Here is a 19,650-nt window from a genome sequence, read left to right on the forward strand (position 1 = left end):
AATGCAACATCTCCTAAACCCAATGAATTCCCCATTTCTGATCTTACCCATTCTCTTTAATTTCTGCAATTTACTTTTATGAGCATCTCCCCATTCCTATTTAAGATTCTACAATTTACTTTTCGTCATTTATTTTCAGCACTTTACTTTCAGCATTTACATTTTATGCTATTTACTTTTCGCCATTTAATTTCCTGCAACTCTCAAACCAAATTCTGCTTCGCTCAACTAGAACATTCCTCTAATTAAAGTTGCTTGACCAATCAATCCCTGTGGGATTCGACCTCACTCTATTGTGAGTTTTTACTTGACGACAATTCGGTATATTTGCCGAAGGAAAATTGTTGAGAGACAAATTTCTGTGCATCAAGTTTATGGCACCGTTGCCGGGGATTGATTTTGTATCAACAATGATTAGATTGGAGGATAACTAGATTGAGCATTTTTCTTTTGTTTGATTTAAATTTCTGTTTGAGTAATTTACTTTCAGTTTTAGTTATTTTCTGCCCTTTACCCCAACTCCTCTTTCTTTGTTATTTACAATTCAGTTCACTAACCCACTAACTGTTTGATATATTGCATCACTCACACTAACAACATTTCTAACAAGAATAGTTTCTGCATCTATTTCATTGCCTGTACCTTGTTGGTTGTATGACAGGGAGAAGAAGCGGGGCTTCAACTTCATTTGATTCTGAACCTGAGAGGACCTTCCTTAGATTAAGGAGGGAAGCAAGAGGAAAACGAGTAGTTGGTGCTGAGGAAGAGGAGGAGTACTTTGAACCAGATATGGATGAGAATATGGAGAACCATCATGAAGAAGAGACTCACAACCATGGCCGAGAAGGTCCAGCACATTAGGCTGGGCAAGAGAGAAGGGTTTTGGGTTTGTACATCAATCCAAACCCAGGAAATTGTGGAAGTAACATCCAAAGGCCAACCATACATGCCAACAACTTTGAACTAAAGCCACAGCTCATCACCCTTGTTCAGAACAATTGTTCATTCGGAGGCAGTATCCAAGAAGACCCCAATCAACATCTAACCACCTTACTGAGGATATGTGATACTGTGAAGTCTAATGGTGTTCATCCTGACACCTATAGATTACTTCTGTTCCCTTTCTCACTCAAGGATAAGGCATCTAAATGGCTGGAATCCTTCCCAAAAGAGAGTTTAGCAACCTGAGAAGATGTGGTGAACAAATTCTTGGCAAGATTCTATCCTCCTCAATGGATCAACAGGCTGAGAGCTGAGGTGCAAACCTTCAGGCAGCAAGATGGTGAGACTCTATATGAAGCATGGGAGAGGTTTAAGGACCTGACAAGAAGGTGTCCACCAGATATGTTCAATGAATGGGTACAGCTACACATTTTCTATGAAGGCCTTTCTTATGAATCAAAGAAGGCAGTAGACCATTCATCCGGGGATCTCTGAACAAGAAGAAGACCATTGAAGAAGCCATAGATGTCATTGAGACTGTAGCTGAGAATGACTACTTCTATGCTTCTGAAAGAGGCAACACTAGAGGAGCGATGGAGCTAAACAATGTGGATGCACTGCTGGCCCAAAACAAGCTTATTACCAAGCAGTTGGCTGACCTCACCAAGAAGATGGAAAGGAACCAAGTAGCAGTAATCACCACCTCATCAGCAACCCAAGAGGGAGTGAATGCAGAGGCAGAGGATGAACAAGAACAAGCCAACTACATTGGAAACTCACCCAGGCAGACCCATGATCCATACTCCAAGACCTACAACCCTGGTTGGAGGATTCACCCAAACTTTGGGTGGGGAAATCAACAGGATCAAGGCCAAGATCAGAGACGTCACAACCCCAACAACCATGCAGCTCACCAAAATTCCACACAAAGATCATATCAACATCACCCTAACAACACCTCTCAACATCCATACCAAAACCAAAACAACCCTTCTCATCACTCCAATCCCAACCCACCATCATCTGATGACAGACTCTCAAGGATTGAGAAACTACTTGAAGGCATATGTAAAGAGATTCAAGATAATAAGGTATTCAAGGAGGAGGTGCGAGCCAATATCAAGAATCAGGGAGACACCATCAAGAGGCTGGAATTTCAAGTGGGATACCTCTCTGAGCAGATTCCCAAACCTACTGATAGCTTTCCAAGTGACACAGAGAAAAATCCGAGAGGTGAAGCAAAGAAAGTCAGATGGGAAGATTGCAAGATGGTTACTATAAGTAATAAGGGGACTAAGAAAGAGCTGACCAACCCATTAGAACAACCTGAAGATACTTCAGCAGGAAAGCAGGGGGACAATCATCAAGAAACCACAAATACACAGAAGGAGCTGCTGAGACTCTATGCACCCTTTTCCCAATTACTAAATGGCTGTGTAGAGAAGAGACTATACTCAAGGTTTCTTGACATGTTTGCATCCCTCCATGTAAACATACCATTCATCAAGGCCCTCCAACAAATGCCCTCATACATTAAGTATATGAAGGAGCTGCTGACCAAGAAAAGCTCACTCAAGGGAGGACAAACAATAGTGATGAATAAGGAGTGCAGTGCTCTCATTCAACCAGAGCTGCCTACAAAGAGGAAGGATGCAGGGAGTTTTCACAGCCCATGTGCCATAGGAGAAACAGTGTTTGATAAAGGACTATGTGATTTGGGAGCAAGCATCAACTTAATGCCTTTATCCCTTGTGAAGAGGCTGTAGATTAATGAGATCATACCCACAGATGTAGTTATCAGGCTAGCTGACAAAACTCAAAAACAAGCAGTAGGAGTGGTTGAAAATGTATTGGTGAAGGTTGGGAAATACTTCCTTCCCACAGACTTTGTCATCTTGGACATGGAAGAAAGTCACCTGCACCCAATCATATTAGGAAGACCATTCCTAGCTACAGCCAGAGCACTTATAGATGTGGAGCGAGGGGAGCTAATTTTAAGGATCCATGACGAACAACTCACCTTCAATGTTTTCAAACCATCACAAGAAACAGATCAAGAGAACAAAGAACCAAGGAAAGATCATAGTGAGACATTGAAGGAAGAAACAAGTACTGAAGCACAACCAGCACATCTGGGAATCCCCTTGGTTGATGAAAAAGGCAATCAGCAGTTGTCACAGCTAAAGGAAAATCAGGAGGAACCCAAACAACCAGAGTTATATGAGACCAGCAACAAAATCTCCTTGGAAGAAAAGGTCACAAAGAGCAAGGCAACTTCAAAAGGAACAAAGAAGAAGGTACCAAGGAAGTGGAGGAACAAGAAGATCCCTACAGAGGACTTCTCTCCAGGGGATAAAGTAATCTCAGCTTACGTCCCAGCCATTCCCCCCGATCTCCCCACCATCCCATCTCAGCTACCTAAAGTTTTTACCATTAACAGAGTTCTCTCCCTAGAACATGTGGAGATCCTTGATGAAGCCAATGGAGATAGATTTACTGCAAGGGGGGAAGACTTTAAGCACTACCAACCACCCTGATAAAGGCAGAACGTCAAGCTAGTAACGCTAAAGAAGCGCTTCATAGGAGGCAACCCATGCTTTACATGCTTTTAAAAATAGTTAATAATGCAAAATTCATGAATTTCAAATCAACTTGATATGCACTTGAATGAATAATTGTGTGCAACATATAGTGAGGAACAAGTTTGGTGTTCAAAGCACATTAAGAGAACATAAATGTAACCCACATCATGTCACTCTTAGGGGCCTTGAACAAATCTTTTACACCATATGGCACCAAACTAAGTTTGGAGTTGCCAATGTTGCATACATAGATGTTGAGTTAGCCAGTTGGTTTGCACTCATGAATAGCACTCAGTAGTTAAAAACAAAAACTTTAAAAAGTAGTTAGCCTTTTAATTTTGCCGCCACTTTCTACAAGTGTGTTTTTGATCACATTTCTTTTATTTTGTAGGAGCATTGATGGGGCAATTGAAGGGTTCGGTTAACACAAAAGGATGATACTACACACGTGTCTTCAAGGGGATTGCATTGGGAATGGTTGCCATGCAACATTGGAAGAAGAACAAGCTTGGAAACTGAACCAACCCCATCATAAAGTTGGTGATCCTTGTGCTCACCCATGCTAAACCCCATCCGTCCATCACACAACCACCCGATCAATTCACACCTTTCATTCACTTATCACTTCCCTATATAAGTGAGTCCTAGTCCGTACTTTCCCTTCACATTCCAATTCCCATTTCTCACACTTCACACCTTCGGCATCCAAATCTCTTCATCACACCTTGTCCTAACCAACCAAATTCCTCATCTATCCGTACCTTCCACCCTCTTCACACATCAACTCAAATTCATGGCATCATCAAGCTCCAAGAGGCAAAAGAGGAAGGAACCAGTGGAGAGCATTCCTTTCGATGAGAAGAGATTCAAAACTGCATTCCATGAACTCGAATTTGAACGGATAAAGCTCAAGAAGATACTGCCTGAGTTAACATTCCAAATTGACGAGGATGAGTGCCCACAGATTCGAGAGAAGATTGAACAAAGGGTTTGGCAAAGGCTTACGAACCCGGAGGGGAAGATAAATGCAAACCTCATCAAAGAGTTCTATGCAAATGTGGTCAGAGAAGACAAAACCAAGGCTCCCACCTTCAAAAGTTACGTAAGAGGGAGAGAGGTGGACTTTAGCCCCGATGCTATAACAAGAACTCTTCATTTGAAATCACCACATTTTGATGAGCTTGGTTATCAAGCAAGAGTAAGCAAGAGCCCTGACGATGATGAACTCGAATAAATTGTGAATGACATATGTGTTATAGGAGCTGACTAGGAAAGGTATGCGGATAAGAGACCCAGGTTCATCAAGAGAGGAGACCTCAGCCCTGAAGCCAAGGGATGGTTTGAACTCGTGAGGAGATCTATCCTCCCAGCAGCAAACAATTCTGAGGTCAACATCACTCGAGCTACTATGGTACATTGCTTAGTACAAGGTGGAGATATCAATGTGCATGAACTTATAGCTGAGGGGATTCAAGAGTCAGCTGAGAAGATTGATTCAGGTGCCAGGCTTTGGTACCCCAGCACTATCCTCAGACTGTGCACGAAGGCCAAGGTTGTCTTTGAGGATAGCAACCCAGATTGGTTAAATCCTAGGTGGCTAATTATGTTTCAGCATCTAACTCATGTGAGACCAACCCAACAACAAAGAAGACCTCACATAGGAAAGCCAAAACCAAAAGGAGGAGCTCACCAAGAAGAGTCTCATCAGGAAGAAAACCAACAAAGAGAATATTATGACCCAACCAACATAAACTTGAATCACATTCATGGAGCCATTGAGGAACTAGCAAGGAGTTATATGGAGGGACAAGAACAACAACTGCACATTCAAGCTCAAAGGATGGATCGTCAAGAAGAACTCCTTTCTAATTAGATGAATCAACAAGGGAAGTGGCAGAAACAGCAAATGGAACATTATTCCCAGCTCACTCAAGCCATCAATCAAGTGTCTGAAAGGCAAGAGCGTCAAGATAAGCGCCTTTAAGAACTCAACCAACGCCAGGTAGCTCAGACGAAGGCATTCAATGAGTTCAGTGTACTTAATAAAGGACGGCAACTACATAGGGAGGCGTTCAACATAAACACTCAAGCTAAGTTGAACTATATGTCTAGTCATATGCATAATCTACACTCTGCAATCCCTAGGTATGATGAGGTCCAAAAAGATTTCACAGAATAAGAGGAAAGGAAGGTGAAACAGCAGAAGGAAACACTGAAAAAGAAGATGGAAGATGCTGGTTTTTGGAAGAAGTTGATTGGAAAAGGCAAGAGAAGTGGGAGTACAAGCACTCAAGAAAAACACCAAGAAGACAAGCAAGAGGAAGAGCATGGGCAACCCCATGAGTAAAAGGTGGTGGAGTTCCCTCTTTGATCCATATTTTTCAAAGCTTTAAATAAGGAAAATCATGTATGAAATAGAATATGCTTCCATGGTGGTTTAGGATTTTCAATTTTGTTTCTAGTATTCTCCTTGCTTAGGTCTATGATTACTAGTCAAATTGCCTGTTTTCAATTCCATCTTGCATATTATGTTGCTTGTCTCCTTTTTAATCAAATAAAAAGAGAATGTGTGTTATCAAAGACCAGAGGGGAGTTCATATTGTGGAGTAAGTCCCTAATTTTATGGTGTGATAATAGATTAGCTAAGTTGGTTCACCAATAAGGTGGGAAGGTAACTATCTGTCCTGAATTATATGCTTGAAACACACCCCATGAGACTAGATAAATAATAAGATCCGAATAAGAAAAAGGGAAAGAAAAAAAAATGAAAGTTAAAGAATAAAAGAAAAAGAGTAAGAAATAAGGCTAGGCACCAAGGGTTTGAATCTTGAGGCAAGTGTCTGTGGTGTTCCTGTGTAAGGAATTTACTTGGATGAATAAGCTCTTAGGGGTGCCTTATCACTTGGTAACTTGGGTTAACTAACTCGGGATTATCAGCTGAAAGTCCACTATCAAGAGTAACCTTTGCTACAGAATGCTTAGTAACCCAAAGAGGTGCTGGACACCAAGGTCTCAAGAAGAAAATAACAAACCATGTGCCTGTGGTGTGTATGTATGGGGAAAGAGACTTGAAGGAGTAAGTCCTTAGGGGTGTCTTAACACCTAGCACCTTGAACCAACTGGTTCGGGAGTGCTGGCTGAAAGCTTATCTTAAAGAGTCGCCCCTCACAGAGCACCTAGTCTAAGAACACAAATAAGCCCGAAATGACAAAAAGGATCAATGAATAAAAGTTTCATAAGGTGCAGTCAAGTGGGTATTCCAGGACATGATATAGGTCTGTAAGCCAGTGAAGGAATGAACCTAAGTTGCTATGCATGAAACCACCATAAAACCAAGGACATGACTTCCACAATAATGACTCATTTCTCTTGGCGTTTCATTCATCATTCTCTTGTTCCAGTACTTACTTAGGGACAAGCAAGCTTTAAGTTTGGTGTTGTGATGCCAAGGCATTTTGGCCAATTTCATTGACCTTTTCTTTACTGTTTTAGGGTAGTTTCATGCATTTTTTTAGGAAATAAGCAAGTTTTGGGTAAAATTTCACTTACATCTTGATTCAAGCAAGCATGATGCATTTTATATGATTTCATGAGAATTTTTCATTAATTAAATGACAAATTGGATGATGCATGTCTCATGATGAGGATTAGAACTTTGATGCACTTTATTGCTTGATTTTAGGACAAAGGAAGCAAGAGAGAACCACGTTAGCCGCCACGTTAGTCTAACTAACGTGACCACTAACGTGGAATAGGAGCTAGCTTGCAACGTTAATGAGAAAAGTAATCACCAATAACGTCCTCAAAGCCATCATAGCCCACGTTAAGAGTCACATTAACTAAGTTAACGTGAACTCTAACGTGGAAGAAGAAAGTGGAGCCAACGTTAGTGACACTCACCTTTGTCACTAACGTTGGACCAAGCTCATATTGGCCACGTTAAGTGCCACGTTAACTTAGTTAACGTGGACTCTAACATTGGGAAGCAAAAGAATGGCCAACGTTAGTGACATTCACCTTTGTTACTAACGTTGGACTAAGCCACTTTGAGCCACGTTAACTCCCACATTAACTTAGTTAACGTGGAAGCTAACGTGGAGACAGCAAATAATCGCCAACGTTAGTGACACTCACCTTTGTCACTAACGTTGGAATGAGCCACAATGAGCCACTATGAGCCACGTTAACTCCCACGTTAACTTAGTTAATGTGGAAGCTAACGTGGAGGAAAGGATGATGAGCCAACGTTAGTGACACTCACCTTTGTCACTAATGTTGGAGATGGCTATCATCACCACGTTAGAAGCCACGTTAACTTAGTTAACGTGGATTCTAACGTGGGAAGTAGGGGCATCTTCGAACGTTAGTGACAAAGATAAGCATCACTAATGTTCTCGAAGGATTGGCAAGCCTACGTTAAGAGCCACGTTAACTAAGTTAACGTGGACTCTAACGTAAGGGGAAGAGTGGACTCTCAACATTATTGGAAAAGGTGAGTCCCAATAACGTATGCGAAGGACCAAGAGGCAACGTTAGTGGTCACGTTGGTGCCACTAACGTTGAAGTTAACGTGGATCATCCCTGGGTTAGGAACGTTAGTGAAAAAGGTGATTGTCACTAACGGTCTTGAACCCACACTCTCACTTAACGTTAATGCCACTAACGTCCTGAGCTAAATACCCTGCCTACTTCACACTTTCTCTCTGCAAGTAAGGCTAAGCCCACTGAAGAGGATAACTACTTCAAACTCAAGATCCAAAGGCCCATATCCAAGACTTGAAGAACCAACTAGAAGATCAGAAGAGTAGTATATATAGGGGTAGTTTTGAATTAGATGAGGAGCTTTTTTTGGGGAGTTGGAAATTTGAGAACTACTCTTTGTATTTTACTCTGCACTTCTAGTTTATTTTTTAGAATGTATCTTCCATCTTTGTTTTCCATTTCCAGAGCTATGAACAACTAAACCCCCTTCATTGGGTTAGGGAGCTCTATTGTAATTTGATGGATCAATATTAGTTTTTATTATTCTTCTTCTATCTTTTCTCTTGATTTTACTAGAAAGCTTTCAATCTTCATCCAATTGGATAGTTATCTTGGAAAAGAAGCTATTCATACTTGGATCTCTTCTGAACCTTGGAAGAGGAATGAAGAGATCATGCTAGAAACGCTTTCTCATGTTGGACCAAATTGGGGTTGGAAGGATATGGTGACTATAATTCTACCAATACTTAATTTGGGAATGCATGTGGTATAATCAGTGACCATACTTCATCTCTTCTCATGAGCAATTGACCAAGAAATTGGCTATTGATCAAGATTTGAGAGATTGAATTACAAGGAATTGTAATTTGATCACTTAAGATTGCCAAGGAGATCAATGAACGCATTGATTGAGGAAGAGGTGAAAATGAACTTGATCCGGAGAATGCAACATCTCCTAAACCCAATGAATTCCCCATTTCTGATCTTACCCATTCTCTTTAATTTCTGCAATTTACTTTTATGAGCATCTTCCCCATTCCCATTTAAGATTCTGCAATTTACTTTTTTCGTCATTTATTTTCAGCTCTTTACTTTCAGCATTTACATTTTATGCTATTTACTTTTTCGCCATTTAATTTCCTGCAACTATCAAACCAAATTTGGCTTCGCTCAACTAGAACATTCCTATAATTAAAGTTGCTTGACCAATCAATCCCTGTGGGATTCAACCTCACTCTATTGTGAGTTTTTACCTGATGATAATTCGGTATACTTGCCTAAGGAAAATTGTTGAGAGACAAATTTCCGTGCATCATAAGCCCATCACTAAGAAAAGGATGGAGCAAACAAGAGATCCCACTCATGGACATGACGAAATTCCTCATCATGAAATCCCTGAGATGCCTCAAGGGATGCATTTTCCTCCACAAAACTATTGGGAGCAAATCAACACCTTCCAACATGGGACAACTAAGGGTGGAGCACCAAGAGCATTCCATCCTCCTCCATGAAATTAGAGAAGACCAAAGAGTCATGAGAGAGGAGCAACAAAGGCAAGGAAGAGACATTGAGGAGCTCAAGCACTGCATTAGATCTTCAAGAGGAAGAACAAGCCGCCATCACTAAGGTGGACCCGTTCTTTAATCTCCTTGTTCTTTATTTTCTATTTTTCGAATTTTTATACTTTATGTTTATTTATGCTTGTGTCTTTATTACATGATCACTAATGTCTAAGTGTCTATGCCTTAAGGCAATGAAAATGAATCCATCACCTTTCTTAAATAAAAAATATTTTTAATTGAAAAGAAAAAGAAGTGCATGAATTTCGAATTTTATAACAGATTAATTATTTTGATGTGGTGGCAATACTTTTTGTTATCTGAATGAATGCTTGAACAATGCATATTTTTGAATTTGATTGTTCATGAATGTTAAAATTGTTGGCTCTTGAAAGAATGATGGAAAAGGAGAAATGTTATTTGATAATCTGAAAAATCATAAAATTGATTCTTGAAGCAAGAAAAAGCAGTGAAAAGCTTGCAGAAAAAAATATATATATGAAAAAAAAAGAGAGAATGAAAGAAAAAAAGCAAGAGGAAAAAGCCAATAGCCCTTTAAACCAAAAGGAAAGGGTAAAATAAAAAAGGGATCCAAGGCTTTGAGCATCAGTGGATAGGAGGGCCCACAGGAATAAAATCCTGGCCTAAGCGGCTAAACCAAGCTGTCCCTAACCATGTGCTTGTGGCGTGAAGGTGTCAAGTGAAAACTTGAGACTGAGCGGTTAAAGTCGTGGTCCAAAGCAAAAAGAGTGTGCTTAAGAGCTCTGGACACCTCTAATTGGGGACTCTAGCAAAGCTGAGTCAAATTCTAAAAAGGTTCACCCAGTCATGTGTCTGTGGCATTTATGTATCCGGTGGTAATACTGGAAAACAAAATGCTTAGGGTCACGACCAAGACTCATAAAGTAGCTGTGTTCAAGAATCAACATACTTAACTAGGAGAATCAATAACACTATCTAGGATTCTGAGTTCCTATAGATGCCAATCATTCTGAACTTCAAGGGATAAAGTGAGATGCCAAAACTGTTCAGAAGCAAAAAGCTAAAAGCCCCGCTCATCTAATTAATACTGATCTTCATAGATGTTTTTCGAATTCATTATATATTCTCTTTTTTTTATCCTATATGATTTTCAGTTGCTTGGGGACAAGCAACAATTTAAGTTTGGTGTTGTGATGAGCGGATAATTTATACGCTTTTTGGCATTGTTTTTAGTATGTTTTTAGTATGTTTTGGTTAGTTTTTATTATGTTTTTATTAGTTTTTATTTAAAAATCACATTTCTAGACTTTACTATGAGTTTGTGTATTTTTTTGTGATTTCAGGTATTTTCTGGCTGAAATTGAGGGACCTGAGCAAAAATCTGATTCAGAGGCTGAAAAAGGACTGCAGATGCTGTTGGATTCTGACCTCCCTGAACTCGAAGTGGATTTTCTGGAGCTACAGAAGCCCAATTGGCGCGCTCTCAATTGCGTTGGAAAGTAGACATCCTGGGCTTTCCAGCAATATATAATAGTTCATACTTTTTTCAAGATTTGATGGCCCAAACCAGCGTTCCAAGTCAGCTTAAGAATTCTGGCGTCAAAACGCTAGAACTGGCACAAAAGCTGGAGTTAAACGCCCAAACTGGCACAAAATCTGGCGTTTAACTCCAAGAAAAGTCTCTACATGTGAAAGCTTCAATGCTCAGCCCAAGCACACACCAAGTGGGCCCGGAAGAAGATTTCTGCGTTAATTACTTATTTCTGTAAACCCTAGGCTACTAGTTCTCTATAAATAGGACCTTTTACTATTGTATTTTCATCTTGGTTCTTCGGGTTCCCTCTTTGGGGCCGAAGCCAATGACCACCATTATCACTTTTGTATTTTCAACGTTGGAGTTTCTACACACCATAGATTAAGGTGTGGAGCTCTGCTGTTCTTCATGAATTAATACAATTACTATTGTTCTTCTATTCAATTCACGCCTACTTCTTCTCTAAGATATTCATTTGTTCTTCAACTTGATGAATGTGATGATCTGTGACACTCATCATCATTCTCACCTATGAACATGTGCCTGACAACCACCTCTGTTCTACTAGCAATGGCTTGAATGCGTATCTCTTGGGTTTCTAATCTAAGATTGGAACCTTCGTGGTATAGGCTAGAATTATTTGCGGTCATTCTTGAGATCTGGAAAGTCTAAACCTTGTCTGTGGTATTACGAGTAGGATCTGGGAAGAGATGTGAAAGCTGTGTTTTTGCTTTTCGATGTGTACGCATACATCACACTTACGCGTGCATTGCCTTTTTTCCATTCCACGCGTACGCGTCATAGACTATGACGCATGCGCATCGATTTCAGTTTCCCAACTCCAAACTCTGGGCTGCTTGTCGTGGACGTTGGAGGCAACATTTAAGGCAACATTGGACCTCCAACGTTCGTTTGGTGATGCGTACACGTGATCCACGCGTACGCATGGATGGTCAATTTTGCCATTCCATGCATGCGTGTGACTCACGCTTGCGCGTGGATTTAAAAATTTTCTTCTTTTACGTGTATGCGTCATTGACGCATACGCGTCGCCCGAAATTCTTTCAGCTCTAGAAAATGAACATTTTCAAGGACGTTGGAAGTAACGTTGGACTACCAACGTTCCCTCCAACATTGGCACCAGAAACTTGTAGAAAGTTGCATTGCCTGCTTTCCTTTTCTTGCTCCTCTTCTGCTTCCTTCCTCCTATTATCAACAAAATAAATACATCAAAGCTTTGCTATAATCACAAGAATTTGCCTCATTCTTAGCACATAAGTAATTATGGCATAAATCTCATGAAAATGAATCAAATTAACATTGTTTGCATGAATCAAGGTAAGCATGAATTTCTCATCCAAATACTTACTTATTGCCTAAGAAATGTATGAAACTACTCTAGAACAAACTAAAAATGGCTTGTGAAACTAGCCAAGATGTCCTGGCATCATGCTCAAGTATCATACAATGCAACCAATGTCTTGTCACCAAATAAACATTTACTTCTCATAAAAGGATTTGCCTTAGCAGCATCACTAGTGTTCACAACAAACACTTGACCTTGGGGTTGGTTTTGACCTGTATTCGAATTCCTCCTACGAGGGCAACCCTTTGCAATGTGTCTGGGCAGTCCATAAAAAAAACAGGCACCTTTTCCTCTCGCCTGGTGGTACTGATCATAAGTGGGTCTTCTAATGCTTCCTTGACATTGAGGGTGTTAAGGTGCGTGTCCACCCCTCTTGAAGTTCTGACCTCTTGGCTGAAAGTACTTGCCTCGGCCTCTGTTGTTGTTTCCTCCTTGGGTATCCCTTGCTAGTGCTACCTTCTTTACATAATCCTTCACAACCCTTGGCTTGATCACAAGCTCAAAAGATATCCGAATCTCCAAAGGAGCCACAACAGTCATGATGTTCTCCCTCAAACCTCCTTGGTACTTTATGCATTTCCAACTCTCATAGGACTTCAGGGCACCCTGACACACTCTAGAGAACCTACACCTCAAATCTGCTTGTGTACTCGGCCACGGACAATGAGCCTTCCTTTAGTTGCATAAGCTCTAACTACCTAGCTTCCTTTACTGATTCCAGGAAATAATTTTTGTAGAAGGCCGTCTGAAATACGTCCTAAGAAATGTCGACATTCTGAAGTTGTAGTAATCGGCATTCTCTTTGCCACTAATGTTGAGTCTCTCCTAAAATTTGGTACGCCGTAAACTCCACAAACTAATTGTCTGGAACATGCTAAGCCTGCAGAGCACACTCCATGACTTGGAACCAATTGTTTGCTTCAGTAGGATTGGTCGACTTGGTGGATGAACCTTTAGAAATAAAGCCAAGGTCATCGGAGCACCTCCCAAGTCGTTATCGTCTCCTTCTCCATTCCCATTTCCTTTCCATTTCCATTTTCGGCCGGTTGACCTATCCTTTCCACGACTTGCATAGTCACAGCAGCATTCGCTTCCATAGTATTTGCCAGGTTGGCCATCGCTACCATAAACTCGGCATGTTCATTAACGGGTTGATTACCCTCATTGTCTCTCCGTGTACGCGTACGACCTCGTTTGCGAGTGGCCATTAAGGTTCTTGTCTTCACCAAACAATTGATAATTTGATATCAAGGTGATCAATCTCAATATCTCAAGCCTGGTGCTTTAATTATCCCAAAAAGGCACTCACAAACAAGCATGATATACATATATGAAGCTGTAAACCTAAATAGCATAAAAGAAAAAGACACAGAGTATAGAATAAAGCATAATTTTGGTCCATCCCTCAGGCTCACGAAGATGAACCGCTTTGATACCACTAAAAGTAACACCCTATTGCCTTAAGCCTTACCTCATGACATAAAGCAAAAGATAACAAAGTGTCACGATAGTTCTAAAACTCGTACAATAATATATATAGGAAAAAATAATAACACTAGAAGTCTGATGAAGAATTATAGCTCAAAATAGAAACAGAAAGCGTAAAGCGTTCACTCGATAACTGTAAGTGTAAATGCATAAGATACAACATAATACAATACTAATCAGTATAGATATATAAGTATGATAGTAAAAAGAGCTTTAGTCGTAGCCCGCGGAGTTTAGGCCGACTAGTTATTATACAAACAATACAAAGTTTTTGAGTTAAAACAACATATACAACTTATCTCTAAAGTCAAGCTTCTAAAGCAACGAAGATACAAAAGTGAGAGTATATCTATGATAAAGTAATCCAAAATACAAAAGGTGATAAAAGATCCTCCGCTCCGTCACCATCTCGCAACTCATCGAGGTAGGTTACGACCTGCATCTGACAAACAACAACAACAACATATGGAATGAGAATTGGAGGTTCTCAATATGGTAACAGTTCCTAGTAATGTAAGATATAAGGTTCTGGGATGCCAAAGGCAATCCTTGAACTTTACATCAAGGATAGATTCAAACTTATAAAACAATTTAACAAAGTCCTTAAACAAGTCATCTAACTTAGGGGAAATTCTAAACTATTGATAACACCGTTGTCCCACAGCCTTCGCCAACCTAACCTCCCTGCGATCCCATAGCCACCGCCTACCGAGCCTCTTCAATCCCTGTAGAAAACACAAGTAAGGGCATACAAGTAATACACAATTAATGTTCATATATAGCAAGTAAATCAGGAAGCAAGTAAACATGTTATAACTTAGGTAATAGAGGCAAGTAAACAAAGCAAGCAACCACATAGAAAATGCACATGATGAATGGCTGTCCTATTAGCTGTGATATCACATTGTCGGTTCAAATGCCAACCCAACACATTCCCATGGGAATGTCACCTTTCGGTCACGAGTATAAATGGGTACCCTCCCTAGGGATATAGTGTCCAGCTCACTTTCCCAAGGATATAGTGTTTGGCTTACTGTTGAACTCGAAAGGATGTAAGCGGGATACTCTACCACAGTCCTCACATTAATATCCACGTAAAACAGTATTCAATAAGTTCATCATTCATCTCTGAGTCTTAGACTCATCATAACCATCATTAATCCTTGATTTTACAAGTTATTGTTAACTCTTAAGTTCTCAAATTCATCACCAATATAGCACTTCACCCGTTCACTCACAACTTCAGAAACCTAAGTCTCCGTCTTCTAAACTTATACAAAAATTCATCAATTTAACTCATTGACTCATCTTTATTATTCTTACACAAAAATTGAAGAAGTTTAGAAAGTTAGAGAACCCTGGAAAAGTGAGGAAAATAATTTTTCAGTAAAACAGGGGTCATGCGAATGCAGCATGCCTTGTCCCGCATACGCATTAGTTGAAATTCGGACGTCCGCGTACGCAGCACCCTGTTAGTGTACGCGAGATACCCCTAACAGAAAAGGATGCTTGCAACGCATGTTAAAAGTCGCATATGGATGCCTTGAAAATACATGCTTCCGTACACATGGTAATGCCCGCGTACACGAGACCCCAGACAGTGGAGAATGCTCGCGTTCCGTGCACAGGTTTGCGTACGCATGCTGTATCAAACTTAGAAAATTTTTAAAACTGTAAAATTTTAGATTTTTGTACCTAACTTTCTCGTTTTGAAATATTTTCCATTCATTCTTCAAACGTCTTAAAGCTCTTGGTGCAAACCTTCATAAAAATCTAGTTTCATAAAAATGGGGATCCGGAGGCCAAGTTATGCCTTGCTAAAGTTCGTTAAAAACAAGGTTTTACACAAAATCATCAAAGTTCTCTACTTTCCAAATTTCAAAGCCAAACTAAATCAAAACCTACTCAATTTCATCACAAAATACTACCATACACTACACTTTACCATTCCATTGTACCTCAATCATTTCGACACATATTTCACTCAATTTTCCCACCATAATCCAACAAAATTAATAATTCCAAATCAATATTTTAATATCAACAATTTGTACAATTCAATCCCTCATATACATCCTTCATCAACATACAACATGATCACATCACTGCGATAGTATCACAATCATTATATCCCAATTATCATCCTCACATCCAACCACATGCAACTCATACAACCTCATCATAATTTACATATCACATACATAATCCAATCAACCATTTATTCAATTCAATCCTATCTTAAGGTCAACTAGCCTAAGTATCACGAAACATTACATATTACATAAAGAAAACTAAAACCATACCTTGGCCGATTCCCAATACAAACAAAATCACCAAATTTGATTCCAACAAGTCTCCAATCACCAACACCACTTCCAAAGTCACGAAATATCAAGCTATACATACCAATATCACTAACTTCAGTACCTAGAATTCACAATATACCAAACCACAAGGGTTTTTAAGAAATCTTACCTTAATCATAGAAATTGGTGATGAAACCTAATGATTTCTCACTATTGGTTAGCACCTAAACAACCAAATCACAAAATTTCACTAAAAAACAAACCTCGAATTTGAAATTCACTTAAGGCAGAGAAAGGGAGTATGAAAGTCAAAAGCTTACCAGCAAAAATAGTAGAACTAATGGACTCGGCGAGAGCTTTGCGTAGTCGCAAACGGGACACAAATCGGAGCACCGTAGCTCAAGTTATAAGAGGAAGAAGTTGAAGATGAATAGTATTCTTCTTCCCTCTTCTCCCAACTCATTGCGGCTGTAAGTGTGTGTGTTTATGAAGTTATGAGGCTGAAATGACCTCGTTTAAGGTTATATATATGTTGGGCTTAGGTCCAACTTGGGCCTGATCCAACCCGTTTGCATTTTTATCCCATTTAGCGCAATTTTGTGCCAAACTTTTAGAATTAGTGCCCGGTTTTAAACTTTAATTATTCTCCTAAGTCTTTCTACCATTTTTTTTTATTCTCACGCAGTATCGACCAAACTTAAGTCGATACTGCCGGCTAATTTACCATTACACATTTTTACGCAATTTTTTTTGTAGAAAATTATATTTTCCAACTGGAAAAATTTTACTGAATTCAATTGTCACCTCTAAATTTCTAAATTAAGACTTCTAAATTTTTGACATATTTTAGGCAATTATTTTATTATTATTTTACGTTAATTAATTGGTTGATTATTTTTCGGTTCTTCAACTAATCCTTCGTCAAAGGGTTAGGAGCTTTGTTTATGTTTTCTATGGGTTATTAATCTATGTTTGTTTTATTTTAAAGTTTTTCATTTATCTATTTCATGATTGAGTTATTCGTTGTTCATTCGGATTAGTGGTATCAAAAGGTATGCTAATCTCTTTTGAATTCTTTTATTAGAATTAAAAAATTTGATATTTAAATTAAAACTTGAAAACTCTTTCACATGACTTTTTGAATTCAGCTAGGAATAGTTGTTCAATTGGTGTGCGATACGTACATGATTTTCAATCATAATACACTACAAGAAAAATACCCATTCAGCCACACTTTTTTTAAGCTACATTTGAAAAATGTAGCCTATTCTATGAATAGGCTACGCTTTTCTCCATGTTGCCTTTTTATAAGAGAAAAGGATACACAATTGTGGCATCATTTAAAAAGTGTAGCCTTAGGTATTTTAGAAATCACTTATAAAGCGTAGCCATTGGTTGATATCTATAGGTTCACTTTTCGTATCAAAGAGGACGCTTTTAGAGGGTAGCCTATTTATTAAGTTTTAGGTGCATTTTAAAAGTGATGCCTAATGTATCTAGAGCCAAAAATTTGTCACTTGTGAATTTTTTCCCTCTTAACTTTTCCCCAGCGTAAGGACGCACACTCATTTCACACTTAGTGAAAATTTTCCCTCCAAGAGAAGAAAACCCTTTCACCTTTCACCTTTCAGAGAAGAAAACCCTCAGCTCACACTCAGCTCGTTATCACCTTTTCACCTTTCAGAAAAGAAAACCCTCCAAGAGTCACCGCTCACTACGTGAAGAAAACCCTTTCAGAAAACCCTCCTGCATCGCGCGAACCGAAAACCCTCACCATCGCGAAGATCGCACCCTAGTCACCACTCACCCCCAGTCACCACTCACTGCCACACACCACTCACCACTAACCACTGACCGTCGCTCCTCTTCGCCCTCCTACACTAATCGTCGCGTGCCGCCCATACCGTCGTCGATCTCTGCACTTCTCGTCATCCTCTCTGTGCTCACATTGTCGATTACGTATGTATTAATTTTCATTTGATTCTGAAATTTGAAGGGTTGAGGTTTTCGATTTTAGAAACCGGTTTCTGCTCTGTACATAATCACAAACACAACAACTATTCTCTTGTTTATTTCTTGTATTTCAATTAGAATGTTGAAATTTGAGAGTAACCAAGTTGATGCATGAGCCAGATACGCCATTTTTGAGCTGAAATCGTATTTGGTTTGGGTGACATTTTAAGATTATTTATTTTCCAGGTGGCATTTGTATTGAACTATCACTACAAGAAAAATACCCATTCAGCCACACTTTTTTTAAGCTACATTTGAAAAGCGTAGCCTATTCTATGAATAGGCTACGCTTTTTTCTGTGTTGCCTTTTTATAAGAGAAAAGGATACACAAATGCGGCATCATTTAAAAAGTGTAGCCTTAGGTATTATAGAAATCACTTATAAAGCGTAGCCGTAGGTTGATATCTATAGGTTCACTTTTCGTATCAAAGGAGACGCTTTTAAAGGGTAGCCTATTTTTTAAGTTTTGGGTGCACTTAAAAAGTGATGCCTAATGTATCCAGAGCAAAATACTTATCACTTGGTAACTTTTTTCCTCTTTTACGCGAAAGGAAACCTACACTTAGCGAAAATTTTGTCAATTCCCTCCTAGGTCATCACTCCCCTCTAAAGTCCCTTCATCCTTGCACTGACCCGTGAAGAAACCCTCTCACCACACTCACCATCGCCACTGACCACCCACTATCGCGCAGAAACCCTCTCACTGCACCATCGCGAAGAAACCCTCTCACTGCAGCAACGCAAAGAAACCCATACTCATCACCACTCACTACAAGAAAGTCACTCCTGTTCGCCCTCACCATCATCATCTCTGCGCTTCTCACCTTCGCCAACCCTGTCGCGCACAACCGTCACCGTCGCCACCACTCACTCATCTTCATCACTCACCACTCACCACGCCGTCACTCATCTTCATTGTTGCTTCTCTTTGCTGCGCGCTCACATCAGGAAGACTCTGCCTCAACTGAAAGCCTCTCATCAGTCACTCACCATCGTCAAGAAGGTATGTATTCACCTTCATTTGGTTTCTAAAATCTGAGAGGATAGGATTCCGATTTTAGGGTTGCAATTTGGGAGTTTGGTACAAAATCCTGTGAACTTGTGAATTGATGAACATGCATGCTAATGTTGCGGTGCAGTAGAACTAGTGAATTTGGGGGTTTCATTCTGTTAGTGTTACACCACAGGGTTTACTGTGACTTGTTGCTAAAATTTTATGGTTTGTCTGCTCCTGAAGGTCCACTTACGGAGGTTTGCTTCTGTATGATTTTTGGTGCAAAATAATTAGAGCTGTTAACATTTATTGTCTAAATTGAAGTTGCTAAAACAAAGATTGAACTGGATGTGCAGAGTGTCCATAGCAGAAGCTGTGTTATTATATTTTTTTCTTTTATG

The 19,650-nt window shown here is 39.6% G+C and overlaps 1 non-coding gene across 1 annotated transcript; it reads right to left on the reverse strand.

Moving 5' to 3' along the window:
• Positions 1-1,242: 1,242 nt before the first annotated feature.
• Positions 1,243-1,349, reverse strand: LOC112731680 (small nucleolar RNA R71). Its single transcript, XR_003167448.1, has one exon. It is a non-coding gene; the product is annotated as a small nucleolar RNA R71 (small nucleolar RNA).
• Between the last annotated feature and the right edge of the window lie 18,301 nt (positions 1,350-19,650).

Source organism: Arachis hypogaea, chromosome 12, assembly GCF_003086295.3.
Source record: "Arachis hypogaea cultivar Tifrunner chromosome 12, arahy.Tifrunner.gnm2.J5K5, whole genome shotgun sequence".
Lineage (NCBI taxonomy): Eukaryota > Viridiplantae > Streptophyta > Magnoliopsida > Fabales > Fabaceae > Arachis > Arachis hypogaea.